Genomic DNA, 9710 nt, shown 5'->3' with positions numbered 1-9710 from the left:
CCCACCAGAAGAGCGGACGGAACCGAGTGTGTGCTGTGTGGGGGGGCGGGGGGGAGCAGCGCGTGCCTCCCCGCGCCCCGCCCTCCGGGGCACGTGCGCGTCCCCCCCTCCCTCCCCTCCCTCCCTCCCCGGGCCGAGGGGGCGGGGCGGGGTGCCGCGAGGACACGGAGAGAAAGAGCGCGCCGCGCGCCCCGCCCCCCGCCTTACGTAACCGCGGCGGAAGCGGCCGAGCGGCGCCGAAGCTGCCCGAAGGCCCGAGCGGGCGGCCGGGCTGCCGCGCAGGCGCAGTGCCGGCCGCAGGCGTCGAGGCCCCCGCAGTGTCCGTGTGGCGAGGGGAAGGGAAGGGGGGGTCCAACCGTCCCCCAACCACCAGTGCCACCACTGACCGTGTCCCCAAGCACCACGTCCAGCCTCTCCCCAAACACCCCCAGGGACGGTGACCCTACCACCTCCCTGGGCAACCCGTCCCAGTGCCTGGCTGCTCTTCCTGAGGAGAAATGTCTCCTCATCGCCAGCCTGAACCTCCCCTATCACAACTTGAGGCCATTCCCTCTAGTCCTATCACTGGTTACCTGTGAGCAGAGGCCGACCCCCAGCCCCCCACCCCTTCCTTTCAGGCAGCTCTACAGAGCCATGAGGTCTCCCCTGAGCCTCCTCCAGACCAAACACCCCCAGCTCCCTCAGCTGCTCCTCGCAGGACTTGTGCTCCAGGCCCCTCACCAGCTCCGTAGTCCTTCTCTGGACACACTCCAGAGCCTCAATGTCCTCCTTGTAGTGAGGGGCCCAAAGCTGAGCACAGCACTCGAGGTGCAGCCTCACCAGAGCCGAGTACAGGGGGACGATCACCTCCCTGCTCCTGATCCCAGCCCACATGCCATTGGCCTTCTTGGCCACCTGGGCACACTGCCGGCTCACGTTCATCAGCCAGCACCCCCAGATCCTTCCCTCTGCACAGCTTTCCAGCCACTCTGCCCCAAGCCCGTAGCGCTGCATAGGGTTGTTGTGGCCAAAGCGCAGGACCCAGCACTCAGCCATGCTGAACCTCACCCCACTGGCCTCTGCCCATCAGCCCAGCCTGTCCAGGTCCCCCTGCAGGGCCTTCCTGCCCTCCTGCAGATGAACACTTCCCCCAGCTTGCTGTCATCTGCAAACTTCCTGAGGGTATAATATGTACCGGGACATTCTCTTACGACAGATATTGTTTTCCTTTATTAATCTGATTCAAAAGCACATCGAGTTATTAATCTAATCCAAAAGGACATTAAGGAAAATACGTATTAGTGGTAGGGCCTGAAAGCTCTTGCAGAAACATTTACAAGTAATAACAACATGACAACAACGGGGAGACAGCTGTTCACGGCAAAGTTGTGCAACAACACATCGGTACTTGTAGCCACGCCACAGTCTGAAAACACACAGCTCCTGGCTCCTTGGTGTGCTGCTTGCTAGGCTGTCACGTGCTGGGTGTTATCTTGGAGCTGCAGTCACCAGCTGCAATGGTAACTTTATCCAAATTGGCCATAAAAATGCACATGTGTTGTGTTTCAGGAGGTCTCCGCGAACGACAACCCCTCTAATCGCCTCTATAAAGCACACCGCTGGGTATTCCCGTAAGAGCAGGGGGTGAGGCTGTGTGACTTGTGGGGAGGAGGCCTCGTTTTGCTCAGGGTTGGTCTGGCGTTGCTCGATTTCATGAGGAAGTTTGCAGGTGACACAGAAAAGGTTTGCCCAGTGGAGAGAGTGCAAAGAATGAGGAAGCAGGACGGGCTCAGCCCTCTGCAGGGACTTTCCCTGTACCAGCCTCGAGTACTGCAACAAACCCAGGTCTCTGTGAACAGAAGGAAGTTGCAGCCTCAGCCACGCACAGCAAAGCTTACCGGTTAACGAGCACTTTCTCTACGACCACAAACAACATCCTTTGGCTGTTGTGATTTCCCTCCAAGCAGGGTGTATCGGCGATCCTGGCCGCTGCAGGCTCCCTTTGAGCAGGTGGGGGGTACCTGCCTCATCTGCAGCAGGAACATAGCTTGAGCCAGCTCCATCTTGCTCCCAGTCTGATCTGCTCTCTGTCAGCTGTTCTCTGTCCAAGGTTTCTTTCCAAGCACAAATACACTTGAATGGAGCACAGCAGAAGTTCAGAAAAGCAAAAGACCACACACTGTAAGAGAATTACAAAACCTCTTTTAATAAGCATTCCTCCCAGAAACCCGGACAGCCTCATGAAATGCAGTTTAGAATCAGAAATGGCAATGCCAACCTTGACTGCGCATAAAGGAGCAGGACCAAAGTGCTTCAGCAGCACATGCTTTGCTCGCCACAGTGCTGGCACCTGAGCAGACCTGGGGCCAACCTGCAGCCTGCCCGCCCTCCCTCAGCAGCTCCAGCAAGCAGTTTCACCCTCCAAAGCAGCCCCCAAACATCTTCCCCCCGTCTTCTCCACCAGAACAGGCCCTGCCGAGCGCAGCCCCTGGCAAACCCAACTTTCTGGGATCAGGCAGTGTGATAGGAAGGGCTGAGAGTCTTGGATTATTGCTGGAAAATGTGAGCACTGCCCAGAGGGGATAAGGGGGAGTACCCCGTTCTTTTACTCTGGGACAGGGCCGCGAAGGCACTCGGCTGACCAAATGGAGCAGCTTCCCACTAGGTGCAGAGGAATGATGGTTGTGCTTGAGCTAACATTTGGGGTGCGTTATTTCCATGGGCGGGCAGTGTAGGCTGGAGAAAATGTCAAGAATGGGAAGCAGGGCTTAGGACTGAGGAACTAGGATGAGGAACTAGGATGACAGGAAGATGAAACAGTGGCACTGCAGCACATCCTTCTGCACGCTTGTACCAAAGGCTTGTAATTAGCTTACAATCAGTGCTCGGGTATAGTTCACAGCCGTATGCGCTGTTACCGAGTCAGGATTGTAGCAGGGTTTGGGTCGTTACTGCAGCCAAAGGGATGGCCCACAAGCAACCAAGACCTGGAAGGAGCAGAAAAAGAAGTCAGATGTTAACAGGCATTTTTTCAGAGTAACAAGAAAATAATCAGTTAAGTTGTTGGGAAAACACAAGGGTAAGAGGTAGTTTCCCCATCCTCGGACATTTTTTCAGTATATTTTTGTACATTTTGCAAGAGCACTCCTGTTTTATTTATTTACTTATTATTTATTTCCACATCAAGGGGCTTCAGGCTGCCAAAAAGCAAAGCTCTGGAATAAAAAGTGTTCCGGTTCTCCGCATGGAACTGCCCAGAGTCTACCCAGAATTGGCAGGACGATCTTTGCATCTGCAGAGAAAATACTGAGTCATGTCGTCAGCCCACACACGTCTAACAAAAATAAAAGCAGCCCAGCGATTCAAGATTCACCCCCTCACCACGCAAAGAAAGCACAAGTCATTCAGTCATGCCTCGTGCGTCGGAGACCTTTAGAAAACACCCGGCGCAGGGAACATTCGCCCCCGCGGCGCCCACGCGCCGCCTCAAACCGTCGGCAGCGTTTTCAACCCATTCACCACCCGGTCGCGGCGGTGCTGAGTTTAGCATCCCCGGAGGAAGTTGCAAAGACTTTAAAGGTTTCTGTTGAAACGAAACACCGCTGCTGACGGTAAACACGCCGCAGAGCTTATGCGAGGGGTGCTGAAACGGTGCGACACGTTGTGTGCAGCACGAGTCCAAGCAGGCAGGAAAGTGTCCCGTGCTTCCCTGCATAAGAGAAGTGGCAAACTTCAGGCTTGGTTTGTACAAGAAGTTTATGGGCTCTTTTCCTGCAGGAGGTAATCCTGAGCAGGGACACGGCCTCCCCCTGCACTGGGCTCCCAGGGGTGGCACGCAGCAGACTGGGAGGCATTTGCACACACATCGAGATTTGGGGAATTACCCAGGAAATCCTCCCCCTCCTTCCCCTTCCCACATCTGACATTGTAGCCTAGTGAGAAAAAGCAAGTCCCTGCTGTTCATCCGGCTGCTGAAAAGCTCCCTTCCCACTTTGGTGGTAAAAGCTGGTGGGAGCATTAGCGGCTGAGCTGGGAGCAGCCCCGCACGGTGCCGGCGCAGGGACGTCACCGCACAGAGGCTGCGGGGTTGCACGAGCGCTGTGGCGCCGGCGGCGACTCTGGAGACGTGTCAGGGGCCCAAAGGCCACAGCTGATTTGTGTTTGCTTTCACACAGCGTGATCTTAATCGGTGCAAAAAGCACCCAGTTGCGGTTTATGCGGGGAGCGCTGGAAGCCCGGACAAGTTTACAGAGCGACTGGGGCAGAGCAGCCGTCTGGAGATAAGGGGTGGGGGAGCACCGAGTGGGGAAAGAAAGGCAAAACCTCCTCAATCTAATTTCTCAGCATTTCCTTTAGTGCTCAGGAAGGCTACATACTGCGTGGCAGAAGTCTAAGGGGCAACTTTACCAAAACACTATCATCACCTAACTCCCAATACCAGAAGGGAGGGGAGAGAGCTGCAATGGGCCTGAGGATGGGCTCATCCTGGAGGTGCTGGGTGCATCCCGAGGGCCTGGCCCGGTGTGCAGGTGGCTGTGCCCATCCCCGTGCTATCAGCCTGCACCAGCGCTGTGGCAGGAGCAGCAGGAGGGTAAATACACCTCGATGGCTCTCGATTTGTTTGCCTTGTAGCTCGGGTACGCTTACTGGAAACTCAGAGGTGCAGCGTGACGAGCAGGGAGTGCTGTTGCTGGAGAAAATCCTTCATTTCAGCCCTCCGCTGTTTGCTCACGGGGAGTAAATACTCCTTATCTGCTCTCGGTTCACCTCCATTCCTTGAAAGCCAAGATAAAAAAAAAGGAAAACAATCACACGAGGACCTTTGTTTTGGAGAGCCATTTAGGTGTGTTCTCAGACGGCTGGTGCAGGATGGGACGAGCTGCACGTTAAAGATGTAAGGGAAAGCAGCCAGAGGAGCTCAGCTGTCGCTCTCCACGTGCAGCCATAAAGCCGGCCCCAGAGGCCACGTCCCCTCATGCAGCCCCTGCTGCTGCCGCAGACCCCAGGGGCATTCTCTGCCCAGACCCAGCAGCTCCCCGAGGAGCCCGGCCCCTCCGGTGCTGGGGGACGGGGAAGAGGGAGCCAGACAATCCCGTTTGCACGGCAGAGCGTGCGACTGAGCTCTTTGTCACCGCTCCAGCCTGTGTGTTTTCCTTCCCCGGTGTTATCGCACACCCCCTTTCCCTACACGCCTTATCAAACCCCCCTCTCAGAACCAGCCTTGTCGGGACAGGGGCTGATTTCTGCCAGGCTAATATCTGCCTGCCAGCTGCCTGTTTGTTTGGTTCAAAAATTACAGCCAGTCGTAAAATCGAAGTGCAGAACCTGCAGCTGCTGGTTAAAATCAAGCCCAGAGCCGCTGGAGCAGCACCGCGGCGCTCAGGACCAGGCAGACCAGGGCTCTCCCTGGCCAAATTCACAGCCCCAGCGCCCGAGGAGCCTCGTGCATCGAGCACCTGCCCCGCACGCCGCTCACCTGCCCGTCTCCAGCTGGGGACAAAGGACACGGAGGAGCGGGGCGAGCGCCTGCCCGGGAAGGAGGCTGGAACAAAGCTGCCCGGACCGACAGGGCCAGGAGGCTCCCCCGTGCCTATTGTTTGGCCTCTTTTGTGCTCCCGAGCCACGCAGATCCCAAACTGCGCCAACAACGGGGATGGTGGGAGCCGGATGGAAAGGGCTTTGTTAGGGGAAGCCCCTCGGTCCCCAGCTCCTGCTGTGCCCAAGGGACCCCAGCGCTGCCCCCGTGAGCGCCCCACGGCTCTCAGCGCCCCTGCCCTCCTGCAGGTCTGGGGACGGGCAGCGGGGTTTGGGCACAGGCACACTGAAGGGTCCCTGCAGGGGACGGGGCGGCGAGGAGGCAGGTGCATGCAGCAAGCAGAGGCCACCTCTCGGCTTTGTTCTGGGACAAGCAGCTTCTGGCGCTTTCTGGTACTCAGGCTGCACGTTAAAGAGGAAGGCTCGATCCAAAGTGCAGCTTCTCTTCCTGCTTGTCATTCTATTGGGTATATTTAAAAGAAATTATAAAGTTATTTTTCGCCTCGTTCAGATACAAAGCTACAGAAACAACTGTAAAATCCCTATTTAAAAAAATACAAAATTAAAAAAAAAAAAAAAGAACGAAGGTCTAAAAACCACGATGCCTAACCAGCATCGCCTCCTTCCTTCAGGCTTTGCAGCTGGCCGAGAAGCTTCAGCAGACCTCACAGCACTGAGCTCAGGGGCCAGGAGGCTCCTGCTCACGTCCGAGCTGCAAACAGCAGCTCCAGAGCCCAGGGGCTGAGTTTGTGGGGTGGGCACAGGCGGGCTGGGGCGTAACAAGGAGCCACCCGTGGGCAAGCCGGGTCTCTGCGGAGGCTGCCCGCGGTTCCTGGGGTCAGCAGGTAACTCATTAACGCCAGCGCTCACGCGAGCAAAGGTCAGCACGTGGTGGTTGCTCTTCTGGAACAGCCGACCTGCAAAGTTCACCTGCGGGCTTTCTAGGAAGAAGAGAGACATGCAAAGAGAGCAGCCCCTACCCACTGCCCTCCGAGCGCCCTGAGTGCCCCCGAGCCCCCAAACGCTGCCCTTGCCCACCTCCCCGTGCAAATACAATCCAGGGAAGGGAACTGAGCTCTGCTTCCACAGCCACTTACCAGAAGAAACGGAGCGTTTGGGCCATTACGGTAATTTGTTTTCCCTGCAGAGATGTACTGACAAAGGCCGTGCTGCTCAGCCACGCTGCGGTAGGGAGGGAGAAGGGCTTTACCGCAAAGGGGAACTCAGTCACTGGGAACCAGGCAGAGAGGATGCTGTGAAACAGATCAGGAAGCACTAATGAAAAGGTGGCGGCAGCCAGAGGCTTTGAAAGTTTTGATTTCTCCAAGAGAAGGAACCACAGAGAATGTTCTAACCAAAGAAGAAACAGCCTCCGAGCTCTCCCTCCTGGAAGGGAGGGCTTTGAAGGGCTGGAGAGGAGGGAATGCTCTTTTGGCCGGATTAAGTTAGAAGGTGAAGGTGATTTTCCCCCAGGGGAGTTCAACTGGCCTCTTGCCTTTGCTCCTCTGTGGCTAACAAAGAGCGCCTGAAGCCCTCCTGCCTGCGGGAGGAGGGCAGGGGCAGCTCCTGGCCAGGACCACCCCGGCACCGGGGAATTGTCCAAGTGGTGGCTTCAGTGGAGGAACTAAATGCTCCTGGTTCCTTCTCCAGCCAGGCTGCTTCAGCTTCGCGTTTGTTTTTGCTAACACCTTCTTATTTTAACTCGTAAAGCCCTCGCTGGAGTGCGGTGCCCTGCCCCCTGGTTACAGTTACTGCGGCTCTGCTGAGGTCTCCTGCAAGCCTTCCAGATAGAGCCAGCCTGAACGCGGCAGCTCCAGGAGTGATAAAAACCCTTTAAAACGTGACACGAGACAGAGCATGCACTCAGCAAATGGGGGAACTGAGAACCACCCCAAGGAACTTGGCCTCCCAAAGTGCAGGGAGGGGAGTGCAAAGCTCCTTACCTGGAAGGAATTGCAGCAGGCAGCAGTGCAGGCTTGGGACAGGCTGGCCCAGCAGCTGCCCAGCTGAACAGGACCTGGGGGGCACAGCGGTGCCAAACCTATGAGTTAGCAGTGTGCTTTCCTTGCAAACCACACAAACTACACGGCAGGCAACCTTAGGGGCAGCATGGCCAACGGGAGGTGATAATTCAGCACCGGTGAGGCTGCAGCTAGAGCAGAGCTGCACGCTGGGCAGTTCCCACATCTCTCTAAGCGGCCCTACCTCACCAGTATTCAGGTGTACGTCTCAGAAAGCGAGGCTCTCTCTTTTTTTAATAAAAAGCAACTTGACACAGGGGGTGAAGTTCTGAGCAGCCACCTTACCCCCAGCAGCTGCTGCCCAAGCTGGGCCTGGCCGAGCTGATGGTGCTGAAGCATGCAAGACCCAAGGAACGTCCCTCAGCCAGGTTTGGGTACCTGCACGCAGCCTGTAACCCTGCTGGTATCACTGCTGCTGGTGGATCTTTACCCTCCCTGCTTCGCATCAGCACCCCACAGAGGACAAGCCCTTGGAGGCCACCAAAGTGCCTCCAGGTGACCTCCCGGCTTGGTGCAATGACAGCCAATTTACTAAACCTAATCCCCACATGCTCTGTGGGGTTTCTTGCCATGTTGCTGTCCTTCTACAGCCTGAGCAGGAGCGACTCGCAGCAGACCCCAGCCTCCGTCCGCAGCCCCGCGTTGTGATTTCAAGCATTATATTTCTTTACGAGCAAATTATCGCCGAGGCTTCAGTGCACTGTTGGCCTTTTAAAAACCTAAGTGTTTAGTATTTTTATTTCTCTCTGCTTTGCGGTTTATGGCTCCCGTAAATCTGGGATGAGCTGTGGCAGAGGGAGAGAGCTGATCTGATCCACGGGAATGAGAAAATGGGCAGGAAAAGGGGCACAGACCGAGTGCTCATCCAGGGGGTCTCTGCTCCCTACCCCAAGCCCTCCCAAGGGGCAGGCTGCTCACCAGGATTGATGTTAACGTCACGATGATGCTTTCTTCTGTGGTGCTGAGCAGGAAGCTTATTTCTTCTGTGCCGCACATCTACAGGAAAGCAAGAATCTCACTTCTCTCTCCCTCGCAGGACTGTGAGCAGCAGCACATTCACCACAGCCACAACCTGTTCAGTCATTACAGGAATTACAGCTACGGCAGGGGACGGGGACACAAGCACAGCACCAGCTTGCTTCCCTGTAAACAAACCCGTGCAGTTCAAGCCATTAAATCTGATCCAACATACTGCTGATCTAGAGGCCTTACCTTGTAGCAAGCAGAGGATGCTGTCACAAACAGAAGACCTCGGGAGCTTTGTGCTGGACACCCATGTCTGGCACTTCCAGTGAGCTCCCCAGGACACTTAGGGGTGCACCAAGGTGCTACAAAGGATCCCAGCAAGCAGCTCAGCAGGAAAACCACCTCCCTACATCTCTGTGCTTCCAGATTCTATTAAAGAAAAAAAAATCTCTCCTGCAATCAGCCTGCTCAGGGGCACGGGACCCACAGCCCTTCCTTCCCACTGCCCTTGCCCACCTCTCTCGGCTCCTTGAGCTCCAGATCCTCCAGGGCAGATCCTTTCTACATGAGCACATGCACGCTTCACACCTGGCTGGGCAGGCCACCGCCTTCACAGAGACATTTAGGCACAAAAGACAGATTATATATAATGTTCCTAGGGTGTATGCTGGACTGGGGCTTACACAGCTATTCACCAACAGTTTTATTGCTAGCTGCACTGCTCTATTCATCACTAAAATAAATAAATAATAAATAGATAGATAGATAGATAGATAGATAGATAGATAGATAACTAGATAAATAAATAAATAAATGGTCTTCCCCTACCATGGTACCCAAGACACACAGGTAGTTCATTTTATACATATTTTTATCCATGTTTAAGAGCACATGAGAGTCCAAACCCACGCCATAATCTGCACACAGGACTGTAGGGCAGGTAAAGGAGAAAGTGAATTGAACACAAAAACCCCACTGGAAACTCATGGAGCTTCACACACACTCTGGGATCACCCAGCAAATTGGGTTTTACCCCGGACACATCAAGACTCAGAGACAGAGGTAAACATCATCAGCACTCACTCTGCCCTCCTCCAGGAACTACGGACAGCTTGTGTTTGGACAGGACAGACAGACACAAGTCATAAACTGCTTTCAGTGCTGAAGACTGCACCTCCTTTCGGAGCAGAGGTTCCCTCCAGCCCTGCC

General features: G+C 55.4%; 1 long non-coding RNA gene across 8 annotated transcripts; it reads right to left on the bottom strand.

Moving 5' to 3' along the window:
• Positions 1-1208: 1208 nt before the first annotated feature.
• Positions 1209-9178, bottom strand: LOC309873807. Of its 8 annotated transcripts, XR_014316735.1 has the most exons (6): positions 9018-9178; positions 8748-8930; positions 8454-8531; positions 6612-6767; positions 5456-6455; positions 1209-4754 (listed from the first exon to the last, which is right to left on the bottom strand). It is a non-coding gene; the product is annotated as an uncharacterized lncRNA (long non-coding RNA). The 8 variants fall into 8 exon arrangements; XR_014316737.1 differs by lacking the exons at positions 8748-8930; positions 9018-9178 and having other exon boundaries at positions 1209-2158; positions 2258-4754; positions 8454-8651; XR_014316738.1 differs by lacking the exons at positions 8748-8930; positions 9018-9178 and having other exon boundaries at positions 1209-2158; positions 2856-4754; positions 8454-8651.
• Between the last annotated feature and the right edge of the window lie 532 nt (positions 9179-9710).

Source organism: Aythya marila, assembly GCF_965140915.1.
Source record: "Aythya marila genome assembly, chromosome: 1".
Classification (NCBI taxonomy): domain Eukaryota; kingdom Metazoa; phylum Chordata; class Aves; order Anseriformes; family Anatidae; genus Aythya; species Aythya marila.
The sequence above is the reverse complement of the archived record's forward strand: the minus strand, read 5'-3'. Positions and strand labels throughout refer to the sequence as shown.